General features: G+C 40.6%; 1 protein-coding gene across 1 annotated transcript in view; it reads left to right on the top strand.

Moving 5' to 3' along the window:
* Positions 1-223: 223 nt before the first annotated feature.
* The window catches only part of LOC136876514 (cytochrome P450 6j1), a 96,225-nt gene continuing 72,361 nt past the window's right edge, over positions 224-24,087 (top strand). The window contains exon 1 of the mRNA XM_067150528.2: positions 224-316. The gene's annotated coding sequence lies outside the window, so the exon portion shown is untranslated. The remainder of the gene's footprint in view (positions 317-24,087) is intronic.

The following is a 24,087-nucleotide window of genomic DNA, read 5'->3' as shown; positions in this document are numbered from 1 at the left end:
AAGTAGCAGGATATTTACAGCACTTCACCGCTTAAATTATTCGATCTAACCACTGACAGCTAAGCCATGTCCTTGAATCCGTCAGAGAGGAATGACTTTGTAAAAAATGAACGTGTATTGCATAACCAATGTATTTGTATAAACAAAGTGCTCAATAAGATAAAAATAACTGTCCGATATGACGTTCGCCAGGGAGAGTAGATTATCATTACGTCATTGACCTTGCGCTCGCTACGAGTCTCGTTATAATCGCAGAGCGGTCTCTGAGTCGACCAGTCAGAAGATATTGCCTGAACCGAACATATCAGCTCATGAGGTAAGCTTTGTATAGCAGTGTGATGTAAGAATTACAGGTGCCAGCCAGCCGCGCTGAATAGTGAGGAAGTTCGAACTCTAAAATCATTGAGTGGTGGTGGAGGTGATTATTGTTTTAAGAGGAAGTACAACTAGGTAACCATTCTCTATTAACATTAATCAGAGGGGAAAAAGGAAGGGATCCGACACTTCATAAATGAAGGTATCAGCCAACGGAATGCAAGGGTTACGAAGAGCGTGAAAATGAAAGACGCCCTAGACTTGGATGCTCTAATTCCGTCGGGGTTGGAAAAGAACAATAGTTTACCAAGGCAGGTGGGATAGAATAGATGAAAGTGAGGAGCCTGGCACAAGTAAGTGGAAGCAATGCCAGGACGCAGCTAACGGCCCCGTGGTCACCAACTTTGGGAGCCCTGGGGCCCCTTTCTAATTACCTATTACGACAGGCAGGGTACCATGCGTGTTATTCTATACCCTACCCACAGGGGGATCAAAAATATTGATATTTATACATTTTCACCCTGCAAAATTTTCAAAGAATTTCTTTCCTTCTTATATGGGTTGATGGGGACGGGGCATGTAAACTCGTCTGCCATGTGAATATCATTCATCAGCCAACCTTCGTCGTGACCGGATGAGTGGAAAGTGTTCCGCTGGGAAGGCGGACTACTTGTTTGCATGACCTCTGCCATGCTTACAACACTTATGCAAAGACTTTGAAAATGATGAAGCTGGGGTTACATGAATGCCAGATTTTATTACAATCGCTTCTCCTCATTTTAATTTACATCGTCCGCCTCCGTAGCGTAACGGTTAGTGTTATTAGCTACCGTCCTCGGGGCCTCGTGTTCGATTCTCGGTACTGCCAGAAATTTAAGATGGGCAGGAGGGCTGGTCTGTGGTTAAATGGTACATGCAACTCACCTCCATTGGGGGTGTGCCTGAAAAGAGCTGCACCACCTCGGGATGAGGACACGAGTTTGAATTTTTCATTTTAATTTACATCGACTAAAGCCTGTTAAACATACAACAATAAAACGCACACGATCAAACTTCATTTTACAATATTCTCTACGTCGCAGATAGGTCTTATGGCGACGATAGGATAGGAAAGGGCTACGAGTGGGAAAGAAGCGGCTGTGGTCTTACAGCCCTAGAATTTTCTTGGTGTGAAAATGGCAAAACACAGGGAAAAACATCTCCAGGCTGCCTACAATGGGGTTCAAACCCACTATTTCCCGAATGAAAGTCCCCAGCTGCACGACGCTGACCGCATGGCCAATTTGCTCAGTCAAATATGTTTACCATGCAAGTTTTTAAAATGCAATCTGCTTTATTTATAATGATTATTAACACTACGATTACGATATTCTGCCATTTAGATCGTTCCATCAGTTTCTGATTCAGCTGTCCTTCTCAGTGAAGGAAGAGAGTAGTATAATTGGACAGTTCGGCCTCCACCGCCACCGCAGGCTCCCAGAGGCCACCTCCACCATCACCACCACAGCCAGAGGCCTCCTAGAGGCCTCCTCCACCACCACCACAGCCAGAGGCCTCCCAGAGGTCTCCTCCACCACCCGCGGGAAATTTGAATTTGTAAACAAAGCCACGTGCTTTTTGACAGCTGTCATCGACAACAACGCATCGCTAACCTCAGTACTGCCATCTTGACGGGCCTAAACCTCAGTGGTACCAACTTAACCTCACAAGCGCGAGATAAACAAATCCACGCGTTTTTTGACAGCCACGTGCTTTTTGACAGACAACAACGCATCGCTAACCTCAGTACTGCCATCTTGACGGGCCTAAACCTCAGTACTGCCATCTTGACGGGCCTAAACCTCAGTGGTACCAACTTAACCTAACTAGCGCGAGGTAAACAAAGCCACGTGTTTTTTAACAGCCACGTGCTTTTTGACAGACAACAACGCATCGCTAACCTCAGTACTGCCATCTTGACGAGCCTAAACCTCAGTACTACCAACTTAACCTAACTAGCGCGAGGTAAACAAATCCACGTGTTTTTTGACAGCCACGTGCTTTTTTGACAGCTGTCATCCGCCATCTTTAAACTACAGAGCACCGTGCTGCCCTCTTTATCGCAGTAGCCGCAAATTCGTCACCTGTCATCGGCAGTTCTGCCATCTTGGCGGGCCTAAACCTTAGTGCTACCAACTTAACCTCACTAGCGTGAGATAAACAAATCCACGTGCTTTTTTGACAGCTGTCATCCGCCATCTTTAATCTATAGAGCACAGTGCTGCCCTCTTTAGCTACTTACCTTTGAAATGTGGTGGCGGATAATTTGTAAAATGCTTTTTGACAGCAGCCATCTTTGAGCACCGTGCTGCCCTCTTTAGCTAGATACCTTTGAAATGTGGTAGCAGGCAATTCCACATGACAGCAGCCATCTTTGAGCACCGTGCTGCCCTCTATGTGGTGGCGGCAATTTGAAAAATTCTACATGCTCTTCTTTGGAAACAAACTCACACGCTTTTTTGACAGCCATCATCCGCCATCTTTAATCAACAGAGCACAGTGCTGCCCTCTTTAGCTAGATACCTTTGAAATGTGGTGGCGGCAAATTCCACGTGCTCTTGTTTGGAAACAAAGCCATGTGCTTTTTTGACAGGTGTCATCCGCCATCTTTAATCAACAGAGCAGCGTGCTGCTATCATGCGGGCAATTTCGTCAGCTGTCATCCGCCATCTTTAATCCACAGAACACCGTGCTGCCCTCTTTATGGCTACTACCTTAAGCACGTAGTAGCGGGCAATTTGAAAAGTTCTGTTAGCTATCATCCGCCATCTTTAATCAAGAGAGCACCGTGCTGCTATCTTTAGCTAGATACCTTTGAAATGTGGTGGCGGATAATTTGAAAAATCCTTTTTGACAGCAGCCATCTTTGAGCACCGTGCTACCCTCTATGTGGTGGCGGCAAATTCTACATGCTCTTGTTTGGAAACAATCCCACGCGCTTTTCTTGACAGCCATCATCCGCCATCTTTAAGCAACAGAGTACAGTGCTGCCCTCTTTGTTGTGGCGGCAAATTCCACGTGCTCTTGTTTGGAAACAAAGCCATGTGCTTTTTTTGACAGGTGTCATCTGCAATCTTTAATCAACAGAGCACCGTGCTGCTACCATGTGGGCAATTTCGTCAGCTGTCATCCGCCATCTTTAATCCACAGAACACCGTGCTGCCCTCTTTATGGCTACTACCTTAAGCACGTAGTAGCGGGCAATTTGAAAAGTTCTGTTAGCTATCATCCGCCATCTTTAATCAAGTCAGCACCGTGCTGCCACCTTTAGCTAGATACCTTTGAAATGTGGTGGCGGCAAATTGAAAAATTCCACGTGCTCTTGTTTGGAAACAAACTCACGTGCTTTTTTGACAGCTACCATCCGCCATCCTTAATCAACAGAGCATAGTGCTGCCCTCTTTAGTTAGATACCTTTGAAATGTGATGGCGGCAAATTCTACGTTCTCTTGTTTGGAAACAAAGCCATATGCTTTTTTGACAGGTGTCATCTGTCATCCGCCATCTTTAATCAAGAGAGCACCGTGCTGTCATCTTTAGCTAGATACCTTTGAAATGTGGTGGTGGATAATTTAAAAAGAAAAATTCTACAGCAGCCATCTCTCGACGCTAATTGCATAAGATGGTGGCTATTCATGACTCCTTAAGGGTGCTTACGCAAGATGGCTGCTATACATAGGTTCTTATGAGACGGCCTTGGGATGCTTGCACAAGATGGCAGTTATACATGACTCCTTATGAGATGCCCTAGGGATGCTTGCTCAAGATAGCGGCTGCTCTTATAGGACGGCTTAAGGGTCCTTGCACAAGATGGCTTGAGACGCCCTAAGGATGCTTGCGCAGGATGGCGGAAACAAGATGGCGGCTATACACAACTCCTTATGAGACGCTTTAAGGGTGCTTGCGCAAGATGGCTGTCACTCTTATGAAGAAAGCTAGCTTAGAGGCTAACGTGTCGTGCTAGTTCGATTCATTAAATTTAGGGCTTAAATGCAAAATGTTAAATATCTCGAAAACGGTGCACCGTAGAGCAAAACGGACAAATTTTTTCTGCCTAATACGTAGGTTCGCAGTATGAGGAACAAGAAAACCATAGTCTAATGATGGGATCAACTGTGCGGTTCCTACTTAGGCCCTTTGGCATTTGCTCTGTTTTAGCTTGTATTGAAGCGAGTCTTCGTAACATGATCAGGTCTAGCTATGGTAGAGAGTATAACGTACCGTGCTGGTTCGATTCATTAAATTTGGAGGCTTAAATGCAAAATGTTAAATATCTCGAAAACGGTGCATCGTAGAGCAAAACGGACAAAATTTGTACGCCTAATACGTAGGTTCGTAGTATCAGGAACAAGAAGAAACATAGTCTAATGATGAGATCAACGGTTCGATTCCTACTTAAGCCGTTTGGTATTGGCAGCTATCTATTTCTACAAGATGGTGGCTGCTCTTATGAGACACAAGATGGCTTGAGACGTTCTAGGGATGCTTACGCAAGATGGCGGACACAAAATGGTGACTATACATAGCTCCTTCCGCTAGAGCATGTAGCAATTGCTTTTGTGTATCCCTAACCCATGTGCACGAACTTAAAGCACAAGGCAGAGCTATGTTCTAAAGCGTGTACACATCACCTATCGATGATGTATACATCGTCTATCGTACTAAACTTCTTCTACAACAGCGCGCAATCATCGCTTGTGGTGCTGCAATCTTAACATAACCTATGTGCACGAACTTAAAGCACAAAGAATAGCCAAGTTAAAAGCGTGTACACATCACCTATCGATTTTGCATGCATCGACTTTCGTATTAAACTTCTTCCACTAGAGCGTGCGACAACCTTATAACTATGCTGCTAACTTAGTATAACTTATACGCATGAACTTAAGGGATAAAGAATAGCGATGTATAAAAATCTTGTGAACATAGCAGCAGCAGTAAGAATAGCAATGTTTTAAGAGCGTGTACGCATTGCCTATCGATTATACATGCATCAACTAGAGTACTAAACTTCTCCCGCTAGAGTGTGCTGCTATCATAGCATAACCTATGTGCACGAACATAAAGCACGAAGAATAGTTAAGTTTCAAAGCGTGTACACATCACCTATCGATTTTGCATGCATCAGCTATTATACCAAACACATTCCGCTAGAATGTACAACGTTCACATGTGTTTGCACTGCTACTTTAGCATGACCTATGCGCACGAACTTAAAGCACAAAGAATAGCGATGTTTAAAAATCTTGCGAACATAGTAGCAGTAAGAATAGCAAGGTCTAAAAGCGTGTACACACCACCTTTTGATAATGCATGCATCTTCTACTAGAGCACGTGACCATCGCTTGTATCTGCTGCTATCTTAACATAACCTATGTACATGAACTTAAAGCATAAAGAATAGTTATGCGTAAAATTCTTGTGAACATAGCAGAATGTTAACTACGTAGGTGTAGACATTGAACTTTGCATGCTGAAGCAGCATACTTCGTGACCGTGACTTCACAGCCACGTGCTCTTGTTTGGTAAACATAGCCACGTGCTTTTTTGACAGCTGTCCCCTTGACGAACCCTAACCTCACATTGGAGGACAATAGAGCGTCGCTAACCTCACTGCTGCCATCTTTACGGCGGTAAACCTCAAGGCTGCCACCTTATGCATGTTATAGCGCGGAATTTAAAATCCAACAACAGAACATTGCTAACCTCACTCTTGCCATCTTGAAAAGTTCAGTGTTCCAAACACTAGTTAGAAAAACGTAACTCATCGCACCTCGGGGATGTTATTAGGTAAGATGTAACCCCTAGGTTCCATTCCTTGTTCTGAACATAAAACCATTTACCAATAAAGATTAATTTTCTACACTTAACAAAGTACAAGCGTTCTTGCTGATAGCGATCGATGAGGTTGTTGCTCCCTTAGCCCTTTAGCCCTTTAGCCCATTAGCCTATTAGCCCTTTAGCCCATTAGCCCTTTTGCCCATTAGCCCTTTAGCCCATTAGCCCTTTTGCCTTCTAGCCCTTTAGCTAATTAGCCCTACAAGGAATGTGCGGTAAGGAGGAGGAAGAGTCCTTTCATCCTTTTTGCCCTTCTGATAAGATGTAACCCCTAGGTTCCATACCCTATCACGATTTTTTTCGGCTTAGCATTTTGCATAGTAGCCCTCGCCTGTACAAGCTACATGCTTGTAACCCATGCCGACAGATTGACTGATATTTCGTGTTACATGTTTATTCGATAACTTGTTCGACTGATTTTCACACAAGACGAATGATGGAAGGTAAATAATTTGAAGTTATACTTTTGCTATATCGTTTACCGTGCGAGTTAGCTGCGCAGTATGGATACAGTTTTTTATATTTTTACACAAGGCAAATCATTGAAGTTGTAGTTTTGCAATATTGCTTACTGAGCGAGTTAGCTACGCGATATGTGCACAGTGTGTTTCCATAGTTTTTGATTTTACACTAAGCAAATCATCAAAATTGTACTTTTGCTCTGAACACATCAAACAATGTTCTGATCATATGTTGAAGTTAACAACATCGATTACAGTGTTCGATACTAGTCTTGTTATGCTCTGAACACATCAAACAATGTTCCGATCATATGTTGAAGTTAACAACATCGATTACAGTGTTCGATACTAGTCTTGTTATGTTTCATTCTGATCTTCTTAGAACAAGGGTACCCCCTAACATGTTCTAAACACATGTTGTATTGAGTACAGTGTTCGATTCTAGTCTTGATCACTTATTTTGTGTTCTGAACACATCGATCAATGTTCTCATCACATGTTGTATCGAGTACAGTGTTCGATTCTAGTCATGATCACTTATTTTGTGTTCTGAACACATCAAACCATGTTCTGATTACATGTTGAAGTTAACAACATCGATTACAGTGTTCTATTCTAGTCTTGTTATGTTTCAATCTGATCTTCTTAGAACAAGGGTATCCCCTGACATATTCTAAACACATGATGTATTGAGTACAGTGTTCGATTCTAGTTTTGATCACTTATTTTGTTTTCTGAACACATCAATCAATGTTCTGATCACATGTTGTATCGAGTACAGCGTTTGATTCTACTCTTCTTATGTTTCGAAAGTCTAAACATGCACAATAATGTTATCGCTGCATACGCTTACCTTCGCGATTCAGGTTTAAACTTGTTCGATATAAAGCTATGCCTTGACATAAGAGGCGGAGGAGGAGGAGGAGGTAGAGAAAGAGGAGGAGGAGGAGGAGAATGATAAGGCCTTAACAGCCTATGTATAGTCGCCATTGTTTAGAGATGACAGCTGTCAAAAGAATTTTTCAAATTATCCGCCACCACATTTCAGCTAAAGAGGGCAGCAGGGTGCTCTGTTGATTAAGCACATAGAATTTCAAATTGCTCTCCACCGCATGCATAACAGCAGCTGTTATCTTGCGCAGTAGCCTCTAAGCTAGATTTCTTCATAAGAGTAGCCGCCATCTTGTGCGAGCACCCCTAGGCTGTCTCATAAGGAGCTATGTATAGTCACCATTTTGTGTCCGCCATCTTGCGTAAGCATCCCTAGAACGTCTCAAGCCATCTTGTGTCTCATAAGAGCAGCCACCATCTTGTAGAAATAGATAGCTGCCAATGCCAAACGGCTTAAGTAGGAATCGAACCGTTGATCTCATCATTAGACTATGCTTTTTCTTGTTCCTGATACTACGAACCTACGTATTAGGCGTACAAATTTTGTCCGTTTTGCTCTACGATGCACCGTTTTCGAGATATTTAACATTTTGCATTTAAGCCTCCAAATTTAATGAATCGAACCAGCACGGTACGTTATACTCTCTACCATAGCTAGACCTGATCATGTTACGAAGACTCGCTTCAATACAAGCTAAAACAGAGCAAATGCCAAAGGGCCTAAGTAGGAACCGAACCGTTGATCCCATCATTAGACTATGGTTTTCTTGTTCCTCATACTGCAAACCTACGTATTAGGCAGAAAAAATTTGTCCGTTTTGCTCTACGGTGCACCGTTTTCGAGATATTTAACATTTTGCATTTAAGCCCTAAATTTAATGAATCGAACTAGCACGACACGTTAGCCTCTAAGCTAGCTTTCTTCATAAGAGTGACAGCCATCTTGCGCAAGCACCCTTAAAGCGTCTCATAAGGAGTTGTGTATAGCCGCCATCTTGTTTCCGCCATCCTGCGCAAGCATCCTTAGGGCGTCTCAAGCCATCTTGTGCAAGGACCCTTAAGCCGTCCTATAAGAGCAGCCGCTATCTTGAGCAAGCATCCCTAGGGCATCTCATAAGGAGTCATGTATAACTGCCATCTTGTGCAAGCATCCCAAGGCCGTCTCATAAGAACCTATGTATAGCAGCCATCTTGCGTAAGCACCCTTAAGGAGTCATGAATAGCCACCATCTTATGCAATTAGCGTCGAGAGATGGCTGCTGTAGAATTTTTCTTTTTAAATTATCCACCACCACATTTCAAAGGTATCTAGCTAAAGATGACAGCACGGTGCTCTCTTGATTAAAGATGGCGGATGACAGATGACACCTGTCAAAAAAGCATATGGCTTTGTTTCCAAACAAGAGAACGTAGAATTTGCCGCCATCACATTTCAAAGGTATCTAACTAAAGAGGGCAGCACTATGCTCTGTTGATTAAGGATGGCGGATGGTAGCTGTCAAAAAAGCACGTGAGTTTGTTTCCAAACAAGAGCACGTGGAATTTTTCAATTTGCCGCCACCACATTTCAAAGGTATCTAGCTAAAGGTGGCAGCACGGTGCTGACTTGATTAAAGATGGTGGATGATAGCTAACAGAACTTTTCAAATTGCCCGCTACTACGTGCTTAAGGTAGTAGCCATAAAGAGGGCAGCACGGTGTTCTGTGGATTAAAGATGGCGGATGACAGCTGACGAAATTGCCCGCATGATAGCAGCACGGTGCTCTGTTGATTAAAGATGGCAGATGACACCTGTCAAATAAAGCACATGGCTTTGTTTCCAAACAAGAGCACGTGGAATTTGCCGCCACAACAAAGAGGGCAGCACTGTACTCTGTTGCTTAAAGATGGCGGATGATGGCTGTCAAGAAACGCGCGTGGGTTTGTTTCCAAACAAGAGCATGTAGAATTTGCCGCCACCACATAGAGGGTAGCACGGTGCTCAAAGATGGCTCTTGTCAGAAAGGATTTTTCAAATTATCCGCCACCACATTTCAAAGGTATCTAGCTAAAGATAGCAGCACGGTGCTCTCTTGATTAAAGATGGCGGATGATAGCTAACAGAACTTTTCAAATTGCCCGCTACTACGTGCTTAAGGTAGTAGCCATAAAGAGGGCAGCACGGTGTTCTGTGGATTAAAGATGGCGGATGACAGCTGACGAAATTGCCCGCATGATAGCAGCACGCTGCTCTGTTGATTAAAGATGGCGGATGACACCTGTCAAAAAAGCACATGGCTTTGTTTCCAAACAAGAGCACGTGGAATTTGCCGCCACCACATTTCAAAGGTATCTAGCTAAAGAGGGCAGCACTGTGCTCTGTTGATTAAAGATGGCGGATGATGGCTGTCAAAAAGCGCGTGAGTTTGTTTCCAAGCAAGAGCATGTAGAATTTTTCAAATTGCCGCCACCACATAGAGGGCAGCACGGTGCTCAAAGATGGCTGCTGTCATGTGGAATTGCCTGCTACCACATTTCAAAGGTATCTAGCTAAAGAGGGCAGCACGGTGCTCAAAGATGGCTGCTGTCAAAAAGCATTTTACAAATTATCCGCCACCACATTTCAAAGGTAAGTAGCTAAAGAGGGCAGCACTGTGCTCTGTTGATTAAAGATGGCGGATGATGGCTGTCAAAAAGCGCGTGAGTTTGTTTCCAAGCAAGAGCATGTAGAATTTTTCAAATTGCCGCCACCACATAGAGGGCAGCACGGTGCTCAAAGATGGCTGCTGACATGTGGAATTGCCTGCTACCACATTTCAAAGGTATCTAGCTAAAGAGGGCAGCACGGTGCTCAAAGATGGCTGCTGTCAAAAAGCATTTTACAAATTATCCGCCACCACATTTCAAAGGTAAGTAGCTAAAGAGGGCAGCACTGTGCTCTATAGATTAAAGATGGCGGATGACAGCTGTCAAAAAAGCACGTGGATTTGTTTATCTCACGCTAGTGAGGTTAAGTTGGTAGCACTAAGGTTTAGGCCCGCCAAGATGGCAGCACTGCCGATGACAGGTGACGAATTTGCGGCTACTGCGATAAAGAGGGCAGCACGGTGCTCTGTAGTTTAAAGATGGCGGATGACAGCTGTCAAAAAAGCACGTGGCTGTCAAAAAACACGTGGATTTGTTTACCTCGCGCTAGTTAGGTTAAGTTGGTAGTACTGAGGTTTAGGCCCGTCAAGATGGCAGTACTGAGGTTAGCGATGCGTTGTTGTCTGTCAAAAAGCACGTGGCTGTCAAAAACACGTGGCTTTGTTTACCTCGCGCTAGTTAGGTTAAGTTGGTACCACTGAGGTTTAGGCCCGTCAAGATGGCAGTACTGAGGTTAGCGATGCGTTGCTGTCTGTCAAAAAGCACGTGGCTGTCAAAAAACGCGTGGATTTGTTTATCTCGCGCTTGTGAGGTTAAGTTGGTACCACTGAGGTTTAGGCCCGTCAAGATGGCAGTACTGAGGTTAGCGATGCGTTGTTGTCGATGACAGCTGTCAAAAAGCACGTGGCTTTGTTTACAAATTCAAATTTCCCGCGGGTGGTGGAGGAGACCTCTGGGAGGCCTCTGGCTCTGGTGGTGGTGGTAGAGGTGGCCTCTGGGAGCCTGCGGTGGCGGTGGCGGCCGAACTGTCCAATTATACTACTGAAGAGTGCAAGAAAAAGTGAGGTTTTTATGTTAGCGTATAGTAATTCACGGGAAGCTTAGCATTCGTCCTAAGAAAACTAAGAATACTGCAGGTTACAGGAAAACCAGAAGGAGGAAGATATTATCCCTACGATTATTGAAACGATACATATTTGTACAATTATTATTAGTGTTATAGCAAGAGAGTGGTTAGCTTGAGTATAAACAAGGCCTTTTCGTAAATTAGAAGTAAGGATTCTTAAGTTTATAATTCATAGGGTAGTTTAGCGTAAAATGATAATTTTGGGGTTAAGAAGAAGGGTATTATTTTCTCTGAGTTTCGGAAGAGATACATCTTAATATTCGTTTACAAGACCAGAGCTTTAATTAAACTACCAAAACAATGGTAATAAGTTGAGCTTTATTGAATTAAAGTTCTTTGTAGGAGTGTGGGCGTTTTGATCCAAGCGAAAATACCGTATTTGTTATCAATCACTACTGATCTGCATTTAGGGCAGTCGCCCAGATGGCAGATTCCCTATCTGTTGTTTTCCTAGCCTTTTTTCAAATGATTGCAAGGAAACTGGACATTTATTGAACATCTCCCTTGGTACGTTATTCCAATCCCTAACTCCCCTTCCTATAAACGAATATTTGCCCCAATTTGTCCTCTTGAATTCCAACTTTGTCTTCATATTGTGATCTTTCCTACATTTAAAGACTCCACCCAAACTTATACGTCTACTGTTGTCCTCCCACGCCATCTCTCCACTGACAGCTCGGAACATACCCCTTAGTCGAGCAGCTCGTCTCCTTTCTACCAAGTCTTCCCAGCCCAAACTTCGCAACATTTTTCTAACGCTACTCCTTTGTCGGAAATCGCCCAGAACAAATCGAGCTGCTTTTCTTGGGATTTTTTCCAGTTCCTGAATCAAGTAATCCTGGTGAGGGTCCCATACACTGGAACCATACTCTAGTTGGGGTCTCACCAGAGACAAATATGCTCTCTCCTTTACATCCTCACTACAACCCCTAAATACCCTCATAATCATGTGCCCATTATTTACAATCATATTTATGTGATTACCCCGATGAAGATATTTCCTTATATTAATACCTAGGTATTTACAATGATCCCCAAAGAGAACTTTCACCCCATCAACGCAGTAACTAAAACTGAGAGGACTTTTCCTATTTGTGAAACTCACAACCTGAATTTTATCCCCATTTATCATCATACCATTGCCTACTGTCCATCTCACAATATTATCGAGGTCATTTTGCAGTTGCTCACAATCTTGTAACTCATTTATTACTCTGTACAGAATAACATCATCTGCGAAAAGCCTTATCTCTGATTCCACTTCTTTACACATATCATTGATATATATATATAAGAAAACATTAAAAGTCCAAGAATACTGCCCTGAGGAATTCCCCCTCTTAATTATTACAGGGACAAATAAAGCTTCACCTACTCTAATTCTCTGAGTCCAATTGCACTCATTTTTGCCAGTGGTCTACCATGATCCACCCTATCAAATGCTTTAGACAGGTCAATCGCGATACAGTCCAATTGACCTCCTGAATCCAGGATATCTGCTATATCTTGCTGGAATCCTACAAGTAGGGCTTCAGTAGAATAACCTTTCCTAAACCCAAACTGCCTTCTATCAAACCAGTTATTAATTTCGCAAACATGTCTTATATAATCAGAAAGAATGCTTTCCCAAAGCTTACAGGCAGTGCATGTCAAACTGACTGACCAGTAATTTTCAACTTTATGTCTATCACCCTTTCCTTTATATACAGGAGCTACTATAACAACTCTCCATTCATTTGGTAAAGTTCCTTCATGCAAACAATAATCAAACAGGTACTTCAGATATGGTACTATATCCCAACCCATTGTCTTTAGTATATCCCCCGAAACCTTATCAATTCCAGCTGTTTTTCTAGTTTTCAACTGTTGTATCTTACTGTAAATGTCATTGCTGTCATAGGTAAATTTTAATATTATTAGACACCTCCTCTATCTGGACCTTATCCTTGTAACCAACAATCTTTGCATACTGCTGACTAAACACTTTTGAAGATCCTCGCATACACACTCCCCTTGTTCATTAATGATTCCTGAAATGTCCTTCTTGGAACCTGTTCCTGCCTTAAATTACCTACTCATACTTTTCCATTCTTCACTAAAATTTGTGTGGCCACCAATTATTCTTGCCATCATGTTATCCTTAACTAACTTCCTTGCTAGATTCAATTTCCTAGTAAGTTCCTTCAATTTCTCCTTACTTCCACAGCCATTTCTAATTCTATTTCTTTCCAACCTGCACCTCCTTCTTAGTCTCTTTACTTCCTTGTTATAATATAGTGGATCTTTACCATTCCTTACTACCTTTAAAGGTACAAACTTATTTTCACATTCCTCAACAATTGCTTTAAACCCATCCCAGTGTCTGTTTACATTTTTGTTTAACGTTTTCCACTTATCATAGTTCTTATTAAAAACTCCCTCATGCCTGTTTTATCAGCCATATGGTACTGCCTAATAGTCCTAATTGTAATCTCTTCCTTTCTTTCACATTTATTTTTAATTACCACAAAAACAGTTTCGTGATCACTAATACCATCTATTACTTCCGTTTCTCTATAGAGCTCATCTGTTTTTTTTTTTTTTGCTAGGGGCTTTACGTCGCACCGACACAGATAGGTCTTGTGGCGACGATGGGATAGGAAAGGCCTAGGAGTTGGAAGGAAGCGGCCGTGGCCTTAATTAAGGTACAGCCCCAACATTTGCCTGGTGTGAAAATGGGAAACCACGGAAAACCATTTTCAGGGCTGCCGATAGTGGGATTCGAACCTACTATCTCCCGGATGCAAGCTCACAGCCGCGCGCCTCTACACGCACGGCCAACTCGCCCGGTCCATCTGGTTTTACCAGCATAACGTACAGAATATTCTTCCCTCTAGTTGGTTCCATCACTTTCTGAATCAGGTGCCCTTCCCATATTAACTTATTTGCCATTTGTTGGTCATGCTTCCTGTCGTTCGCATTACCGTCCCAATTGACATTTAGTAAATTGAGATCACCCGCTACAATCACATTCCTTTCCTTATCGTTTCCCACATAGCTGATTATCTTATCAAATAATTCCGAATCAGCATCTGCGCTACCCTATCCTGGTCTGTACACTCCAAAGACATCAAGTTGCCTATTATCTTTAGAGATGAGCCTTACCCCTAGAATTTCGTGTTTGTCTTCTTTAACTTTTTCGTAACTTACAAATTCTTCTTTCACCAGAATGGATACTCCCCCTCCTACCATTCCTATCCTATCTCTACGATACACCCTCCAGTTCCGTGAGAAAATTTCTGCATCCATTATATCATTTTTCAGCCATGATTCAACGCCTATTACAATATCTGGTAAGTATATATCTGTTCAATTACTTAATTCTATTCCTTTCTTTACAATACTTCTACAGTTGAGCACTAACAGTTTTATGTCATCCCTACTTGATTTCCAGTTTCCTGTTCCCTTAACACTGCTCCCTAGGCCACCCTGTTTCCCTGAATGTGCCTCCCTATAACCCTTCTAAACAAATTTCCTAACTTATATGTACCACTGCGGTTTAAATGAAGGTCATCTGAGCACAGATCCCTATCTCCTACCCACCCATTAGGATCTAGAAATTTATCTCCCATTTTTCCATATACCACCTCCATAGTCTCATTTAAATCCCCAATCACCTTCCAGTCAGTATCCCTCCTACACAGTATTCCAATGATAACAATCTCCGCTTCCTTAAACTTTACCCGTGTTTCATTTATCAGATCACACACATCCCCAACTATGTTGGTACTTATACCTGCTTGTCTTACGTTGTTGGTACCCACGTGAAACATTACCACCTTCTTCTTTCCCATCTCCTTCTCTTCTACTTTCCTCAACATCTGCTTTAACTTAATTCCTGGATAACACTCTACCCTGGTACCCTTTCCTCCACACACTTTCCCGACATGTCTAACGATAGAATCCCCCATGACCAGAGCCTCAACCCTACCCACCTCATTTTATCCCCTCCCCTCCAGGTCAGTCCTATCTTTCCTGACAGCTGCTGAAGCTACTTCCTCCACCCTTTTCTCCATCCCATGACCCTGTTCCACCTATCTTTTCCTATCCACTACTCCACATTTCCCTTCCCTACCTCTTCCCTTTCTCCTACTTCCACACTTCTCGGCAACAGTTCTCTGTTCCTCAACTTCCCTCGGTTGTTCTACCTGCAGTGACTCGTACCGATTTCTCACCGACATCTGTCCTGAATTTTGATCCTGAATGGAGCCCTTAGCCTGCAATTTCCTTCCCCTTAAAACATTAGACCACCTGTCTTCCACAATTCCCCCCTTTCCTTCCAATCCCTTTATTACACTTACTGTATCCTGTACATTGTTTGGAGGTCTACTTTCCTTCCTGTCCTCTGAGAAAATCCTAATTATCTCCCTCAAGCTCTCCAACTCCTCCCTCATACTCCTTAATTCCTGGCTACACCCACAGTTCCTACACTCGCACTGCTTTGCCATTTTTTACTAAATAATGAAAGGAAAAGGAAAAATAAGATAACTTATTGTGTGCAAAATTAAAATGAAAGGAAAGAAATATTGTCTAGGTTAGTTCACAGAGATCACACGACAGTAAGTTAATTAATATAGGCTACTACTGCACTACAATACTACTTAATTGTACGATTTTTTATTCCTACAACACGCTAACAGGATGAAAATTGCTGTTAATTACTGGAAACAGAGAATAATACACAAGAATTACACAATTCTTAACTGCATTTAAGTCTACCCCAATTACAACAACAGAATTTTAGTAAGAGAGTTACTACAGATACCACAGAAACGGTACTATACTACACAAATATTTTACAGTAATAGAATAAACACACTACTTTCTAATAAGATGCTATAATACACTACAATAATTTTAAACTACATTCAGACTAAGTATAGATACTAAAATACACTACAATAATGCTAAAACTACGTTCAGACGTATTCTAATTACAAGTATGAAATTTATTGTGTTGAGTATATTTGTCTTGCTTTTCATATACTGTATTTAAATTTCTTTGATTACGAACTTTATTTTATCATAGTCTTTCTAACGTTTTCTTTGTGTAAAGGGACCCTAGGACTATCTGTGTTGGTCTCTATAATTCGTACGCATGGTAATTATTTTTTTCAAACATTTAGAATTTGACAACGCTATGATATATATATTTTTTTTGCTAGTGCCTTTACGTCGCACCAAGAGAGATAGGTCTTATGGTGACAATGGGATAGGAAAGGCCTAGGAGTGGGAAGGAAGCGGCGTGGCTTAACGATAGTATTTTAATCCCACTGTGTTTTTTATTGATTATTAATGGGTGGTTCAATCTTTGATGTATTTTATAACTTCTATATTTCTGTTAGGGTGTGTGTTATCAGGAGATTATGATAATTTGAGATTTATTGGTTGTGATATTATATCTTATGGGCTTGTTTATGAAGTTTTTGAATACTGGGCGAGTTGGCCGTGCGGTTAGGAGCGTGCAGCTGTGAGCTCGCATCCGGGACATAGTGGGTTCGAACCCCACTGTCGGCAGCCCTGAAGATGGTTTCCGTGGTTTCCCATTTTCACACCAGGCAAATGCTGGGACTGTACCTTAAGGCCACGGCCGCTTCCTTCACATTCCTAGGCCTTTCCTGTCACATCGTCGCCGTAAGACCTATCTGTGTCGGTGCGACGTAAAACAACTAGCAAAACGTTTTTGAATTTGTGCTTTAATGGTTACGGCTAGCGAGTCCGCTTATCACGTTAAATTTTATAATCAATTGTTTCAGGTCTATGTTTTACTTTTATAACTCATATTGTATTGTACTTTTAGAAGAATGTTTTCTTTCTATTTGTTTTCCTAGATAGTTTGTTTCCTAATTCTTTTTGGATTGAGGCTACCAGCCTGCGCGGTTACACGCGGGGGTATATTTCTGTTTTTACTATTGGCGTCTTTACCTTTGTTGGTAGGATTATTGAATGTCTATAGCGTATATGGAAATTTTGGATTTACGATTCTTGACAAAAGTTAGTTTATTTAAGGTTTTATTTTATTTGGTTTTAATTTTGGCCTTTTTTAAAGTAAAGATGCCCATGGTTTTAGTTCATGTATGGTTGGCTAAAACTCACATCAAAACCCCTGTTTCGGGACAATGATCCTAGCGGGAGTGTTACTTAAGCTAGAAGGTGTGGGTTTTTACTTGTTTATTTCATAATAGTATGTTTGTGTTTGAAGTATAATTACGTTTAAATTGAGGTTAGATTAGTAGGGGAAGAATTGGTTAGTTTAGTACGTTTGTCAGTTGCAATTCAGCTAGCGAGGTGAACGGACGTAGTGCTGAACGTGCGGGAAGTACAGGAGTGCGCGAACATGGGAGTGTCAATTGAACAATACAGATGTGCTATAGGCAGATGGCAGGCCCGATGTAGGAAGAAGTCGTTACAAACGGTGAAAAACGATATCAACATCACTCATACAGTAGTGTCATTAGTTGTAATGATGGTACTATTAGTGATTGGCGGAGTGGAGATGAACCCTGGCCCAGGACTGACATGGGACGATATTGAGAAGATTAAAGAGGTCATGCAAGAATGCCATGCAGAAAAGACCAAAGAAATGCTACTAGAACAGAAAAATGAATTCAAGGACTTGAAATCATTTATACAAACAGAACTGAAGGGTATTAAAGAGAGTGTATTACAAAATAAAAACGAAATATATGGTTTGAAGAAGAAAGCACTGGAGGTAGAAGAAAAATTAAGGAAACTCGAGGAAAAAGAAAAAACACGGTCGAGAGAAGAGAGGAAGAAAAACATAATAATCTACGGATTGGTAGAACCAGGAAGAGAGAACTTCAATGACTTGATAGATAGAGTACTCTCTCTAATCAGAGAGAATTTGAAAATAGAGTGCAACGATAGTGATATTGATAACGCCTTCAGATTAGGAAGAAATATGGGAAAAAGACCAGTAAAAGTCTGCATGGTATCTGGTTTGAAGGCCCGTAAAATTTTGGAAAACACGGGAAACTTGAAAGGCACGAAGATATGGATAAAGAAAGATCTCGACAAGGAAGAAATGGAGAATGTACGAACACTACGTTTTCATCAAGGAAAAGCTAGGCATACGGGACTAAAAGCCTTTATACGTGGAAACAGACTTATTATATCAGACGATTCGTGGAGCAGGGCATGGACAGCTGGTCAACTACGTGAGCTAGGACATTGTCCTGATACGTCAGCAAAGCGGAAGAACAGCAGTACAGTGAGTGACGCCAGCACTCCTGAGTCAACAGGTACGTGTGCAAACCTACCAAGCAGGGACAACGAACCGGATGTTGTGACGACAGAAACCAGACATCACCAACCCAGGAGATCAACCCAAGAAGGAGATGTGATCCAGAGAAAGCAAGACACCGCAGGGAGAAAAGAAGAAAAGAAACGTAAGCCAGCGTTAAATTTGAAGGACATATGGGCAAAGAAAGGATTGACTAGGTCAGAGGAAGCTAGAGGGTCAGAGGAGGAAATAATTAGTTCCCCAAGTGGATCTATTATACAAATAGAAAAACCACGAATAACGAGAAGCAAGGCCCTGGTAGCATCAGATATACCTATGAACAACTAACTAGACTGGGTAGTGGGATTAATCAACATAGAGGGTGTACTAAGTAAACTGGGAAATGATGAATTTATAGATTTAATGAGAGAGAGTGAGATTATTGGGATAGTAGAGACATGGTTGCCGCCTAGCAAAAATGTGATAATACCGGGATTTAAGGTCTGGAGTAAAACAAAATATAAAAGGAGTACGAAAGGGCGTCACCCAGGAGGGATAACAGTTATCGCAAAAGACGAAATTTGCAAACAAGTGGAGATATGGGAATCAGGATGTGAGGAAATGATCTGGGTCAAAACAAAAAAAGGAAATCAAAAGGGGAGAGATATGTTTATTGGCTTTGGCTACAATCACCCATCGGGGTCCCCGTTTGAGAAGGAAAATTTCTTTGAAGAACTCGTCGACGCAGTAAATCAGATAAAATTACTAAATGAAGAAGCAGGAATAATTATAATGGGTGATTTTAACGCAAGGGTTGGCCTAAATAATCCATTATATGATAAAGAAATCGGGGAAATATTAATAGAAAGAAGGAGCAGCAAAGACAAAGAGTGTAATAAAAATGGAGAGAAATTATTAGAAATATGCGCGATAGAGGAATTGTACATCTTAAATGGGGGATGGCCGGGAGATGAATCAGGCAACCTAACATACATAGTTGAGCCAGGAGGGAGTGTTATAGACCTAGTACTGGCATCTAGAGAGGCTTTAACTCTTATTAAAGAAATCCAGGTAAAAAATTGGACAGCGTCTCATCATTTCCCAGTTGTTATTCGGCTACTGAGAGAGGAAGATAATAAAGTAGACAAAAAATTCTTCAACTATGAACAGAGAAAATTAGTAAGATACAGGTGGAATGAGGAAAAGAGAGAACAATTTAGAGATTACTATAGGGGTAAAACCTTTGAAATTCTGAGAATAGGCATGGAGTATATGATAGAGGATAATAACCTAGATGAAGCAATAAGAATGCTTGAAAGATCAATAGAAGTAGCTGGTAAAAAAATGGTTGTGAGTAAGAGTAGACAATATAAAGAAATGTATGGTATACGGAGGAGTGTAAAGAGAAGAAAAATCAAGTGATTAAGGCTTTAAAAAGGTATAGAAATGAGGGATCTCAGGCCTTACGAGTAGATTTTTGTAATCAGAGGAAAGAATACAAAGATTTAATAAGCGATAAGAAAAGTAAATGGCAGGACAAAGAATCAAAAACATTACTTAAGTACTGTAAAGAAAATGAAATAAAAAAAGTATGGAACAAAATTAGCACAATATGTAAAGGTTATAAAAGCTATGATCAAGTAAAAATATCTAATGAGGAATGGTTAACGTATTTTAAGGGGTTATTAGGGGGTAAGGACACATGGGTAGAGAACAGAAACGAAATTGGTATACTGAGACAAATGGAGTTTACGCTGCCTATACTAGACGATATAATAACCACAGACGAGGTACTAGATGTAATGAAAAAAGGGAAGGGCGGAAAATCAGGTGCTGCTAATGGAATTACGCATGAATTCTGGAAAGAGATAGGTAACAACGGTCAGATGATTGAAATAATAACTAAAATATTCAATAAAATATTTGAGGGAAGAAAAATTCCAAGATCTTGGCAGGAAGGAGTAATTTGCCCGATCTACAAAAGAAAGGGAGAAAGAACGAATACAAACAACTACAGGGGGATTACATTGTTGGACTCACTAAGTAAGATCTACACTGGGATTTTAGCGAAAAGAATTATGAAATGGGCAGAAGATTACTCTATTCTCTCGGTATACCAATCAAGATTTAGGAAAAGAATGAGAACTACTGACAATGTATTTATAATCAAAACGTTAATGGATAAGTACATAAGAAAGAAAGGTGGTAGACTATACATCGCAGCAATAGACCTACAAAAAGCTTTTGATTCAGTCAGCAGACGGGCTGTCGTTGTGAAGCTGGCCGGAATAGGAATGTCAATGAAAATGATTAAAGCCATAGAAGAATTATATGCCGAAGTAATATGTTCAGTTAAAGTCAAAGAAGATGTAATGATAGGAAAGATCCACTCGAACATTGGACTTAAGCAGGGATGTAAACTATCACCAATATTGTTTTTGCTTTTTATTAATGATGTAATAGAATGCCTAGCGAAAGAGAATAATACTAGCCCTTGCTTATACAATAAAGAGATCCCCGGTCTAGTCTTCGCAGACGACATCCTGCTGCTCTCACTAACAACAGCAGGTATGCAAAGTAACCTAAAAAAATGGTGGAATACTGTAATACATGGAATTTGAAAATAAATACCAAAAATACAAAAGTAATGGTTTGCAAAAGAGGAAATAAATTAAAAAGAAATGAAAGGCGATGGCTGTTAGATGGTGTTGAATTAGAAGTTGTAAATAAATTAGAATATTTAGGAATAATATTAACAAAGAATGGGTTGTGGAAGGAACAGGTACGTCATGCAAAAATAAAAGGTGTGGCCGCCCTATCAAGTATAAAGGCCTTAGAAAAGAAGATGTCTAATTTGCAATACAAAGTACATAAAAATGTTTTTAATGCCCTTGTGGTATCAAAAGCACTGTATGGGGTTGAAATATGGGGTATAGAAGTTGATAAAAAAGAACTAGATATCATAAGTAACAAATTCTGTAAAATAATAATGGGCCTACCAGAATGTTCAGCAAATAGTGGAGTGAGAACTATATGTGGAGATATCAGCATCCAAACAGACATAAGTAAGAAAATAGTAAAATACTGGTTAAGATTAAAAAGAGGAGAGGGGAGGGAAATATTAAACCTAGCCTACCAGCACCAGATGAGACACTTGGATGAGAATTATTGGTTATCGAAAGTAAAAGGTATGCTAGACAAAATAGGAATGGGGCTATATTGGGATAAGGAGATGAACGGTAAAGAAAACAGCTTCATTAAAATATTAACGATTAGAGTAAAGGACATAGAGAAACAGACGATCAGGGCAGAATGTGAAACCAAAAGAACACTAGTAGAATTTTGTGGCATTATCCAATACATGTCAATAAGAAAAAACAGAATCACAAATAGGGAACTAAGAGGTGTGTTGTGGTGGCTTTTGGGTTTATACAAAAATAAGGGAATAAGTGAGAACCATAACGTAAATCAGTGTTTATTTTGTGACGACATAATGGGAGAAGCTCATTTACTGAGAACATGTAAGGGAACGGAGGCACTGAGAACTAAATACCTTGGAGATGAATATAAATTAAAAGTAGAAAGAGAGAAAGAATTTTATACAATAACCAAACTGTTAAATAGAGAATGGATCACCCCAGGAAAACTAGCTAAATTTTTCTGTATTCTAAGAAACATGTGGAAGAAAGAAATTAAAATGAGATTAGTAATAACAGAAAGTAATAACAGTACTGGTAAATGATAGTAAATGTAATATACATGAGCATGATGATGACTGTACAACAAGAGATCTCGGAAATACTATAGTTATAAGTTTAGGACTATGTTTCTATTGTAGTTGTTCAGTGTTCATTTATATATTAGATATTGGATATTGCTAAGTAGCAGATTTAGTTCAGCAACATGCTAACAGTAATGAGTTCCTTACAATGAGGTCGTTTGCTGTGTGCTAGCCTGTTTTATTTGCTGTGGGATGGTTAATTAGTTTGTTTTGGCTGCTGTAGTATAGTAGAGTAGGGAGAGGAAGAGATAGGCCTAACTATCTCAAGCCCAGTGTTGACTTAGCACTTCTGCATGTACAGATTAGAGTAAAGTGTGATGACAATGAAAGTTACAAGCGCAGCAGAGAGAATACGATGATTGTACAACAAGATATCTCGGAAATAGCAGAAATGTATGAGTTAATAAGATTTCAAGAAGTATATAGCATAAGGAAACGAAAAGACACTAGCAATAACCACAAGTATTGTTACTGTTAACAAGCACTTGCGTCAAATATAGCAATGGTAAGATACATGGTGGCATTCAAGCATGCAGTGGAACAGATTGATATACCTGTAAAGGTTATTTAAATGCCTGTGAAGGCGCTTTGTGACTTGACTGAAAAGGTTTCACATAATATGTAGTATCCGCTGGAAAGTGGGTATTCACACTTATTTAATTTATTTCTGCCGTAAAGTAGAAGTGTGTGCCTTTGTTAGTTTGCCGCAAGGTGAGCAGTTACATAGTTTGATAATGATCTTTTTTTTTCTTCGTTAATTTAAGTGTATATATAAATTAAGGTAAGATACATGTTGTCCTAGACAAGATAGCAATGCTAACGTCTAGGACAAAACAAATTTTATTCAGTACAGTAAACAAATGTAAGAGGAAAATGTTAAATGTTAAGCATGTATCAAATTGAACAAATTGCAATAAAAGAGTACTCTCTCCCATAATTCCGGAATCCGGAACTAGGGGATGGGCGTACTCCATTCTATTCTATTCTATTCTAGTACGTTTGTATCAAACAGATTTAAAGGCTTTGGTTACTTATTCTTCCGTTTCTCATATAGGTGCTGTATTAGGAGCGTTAATAACTTGGACAGTTTGGGGATTTAGAATAAGTTATACTCTTGAGATTGCCCATTGGTTATGTTCTTTAAGGTTGTTTGCTCTAGCTAATATTGCATACGAGCAGCTTGTTAGTCGGATTATAGTGGTCAGAAAGGGTTCAATGAATTGTTTTACCATTGACGGCTATGTGATGGTTTTTACTTAGTTCGACAAGTATAGCGGCACCTCCTTCACTGAATTTAATAGGGGAGTTTGGATTGTTTAATAGTTTAGTTGCTTGATCCTGGGTAACTATATTTACGTTGATGTTATCATTTTTTAGAGCAGTTTATATCTTGTGATCGGATGAGTTAGCAACAGTTACACAACGAAAGCGGATTACTATCATATGAATGATTAGTATAAGCTCTGCCATGCTTGCTACATGCAACGCTTATTATACTTTGTATGCAAAGCCTTTGAAAATTATAAAGCTGGAATTATATGAATGCCACATTTTATTACAATCACTTCTCATCATTTTAAATTATATCGACTGAGGCCTGTTAAACATACAACAAAATGCGTACGCAATCAAACTTTACCTATTTTACAATTTGCTCTACGTCGCAGATAGGTCTCACGGCGACGATGGGATAGGAAAGGGTTAGGAGTGGGAAGGAGGCGGCTGTGT

The sequence above is a fragment of the Anabrus simplex genome, chromosome 6, assembly GCF_040414725.1.
Source record: "Anabrus simplex isolate iqAnaSimp1 chromosome 6, ASM4041472v1, whole genome shotgun sequence".
Taxonomy (NCBI): domain Eukaryota; kingdom Metazoa; phylum Arthropoda; class Insecta; order Orthoptera; family Tettigoniidae; genus Anabrus; species Anabrus simplex.
This window is presented reverse-complemented; position numbering and strand designations above follow the sequence as displayed.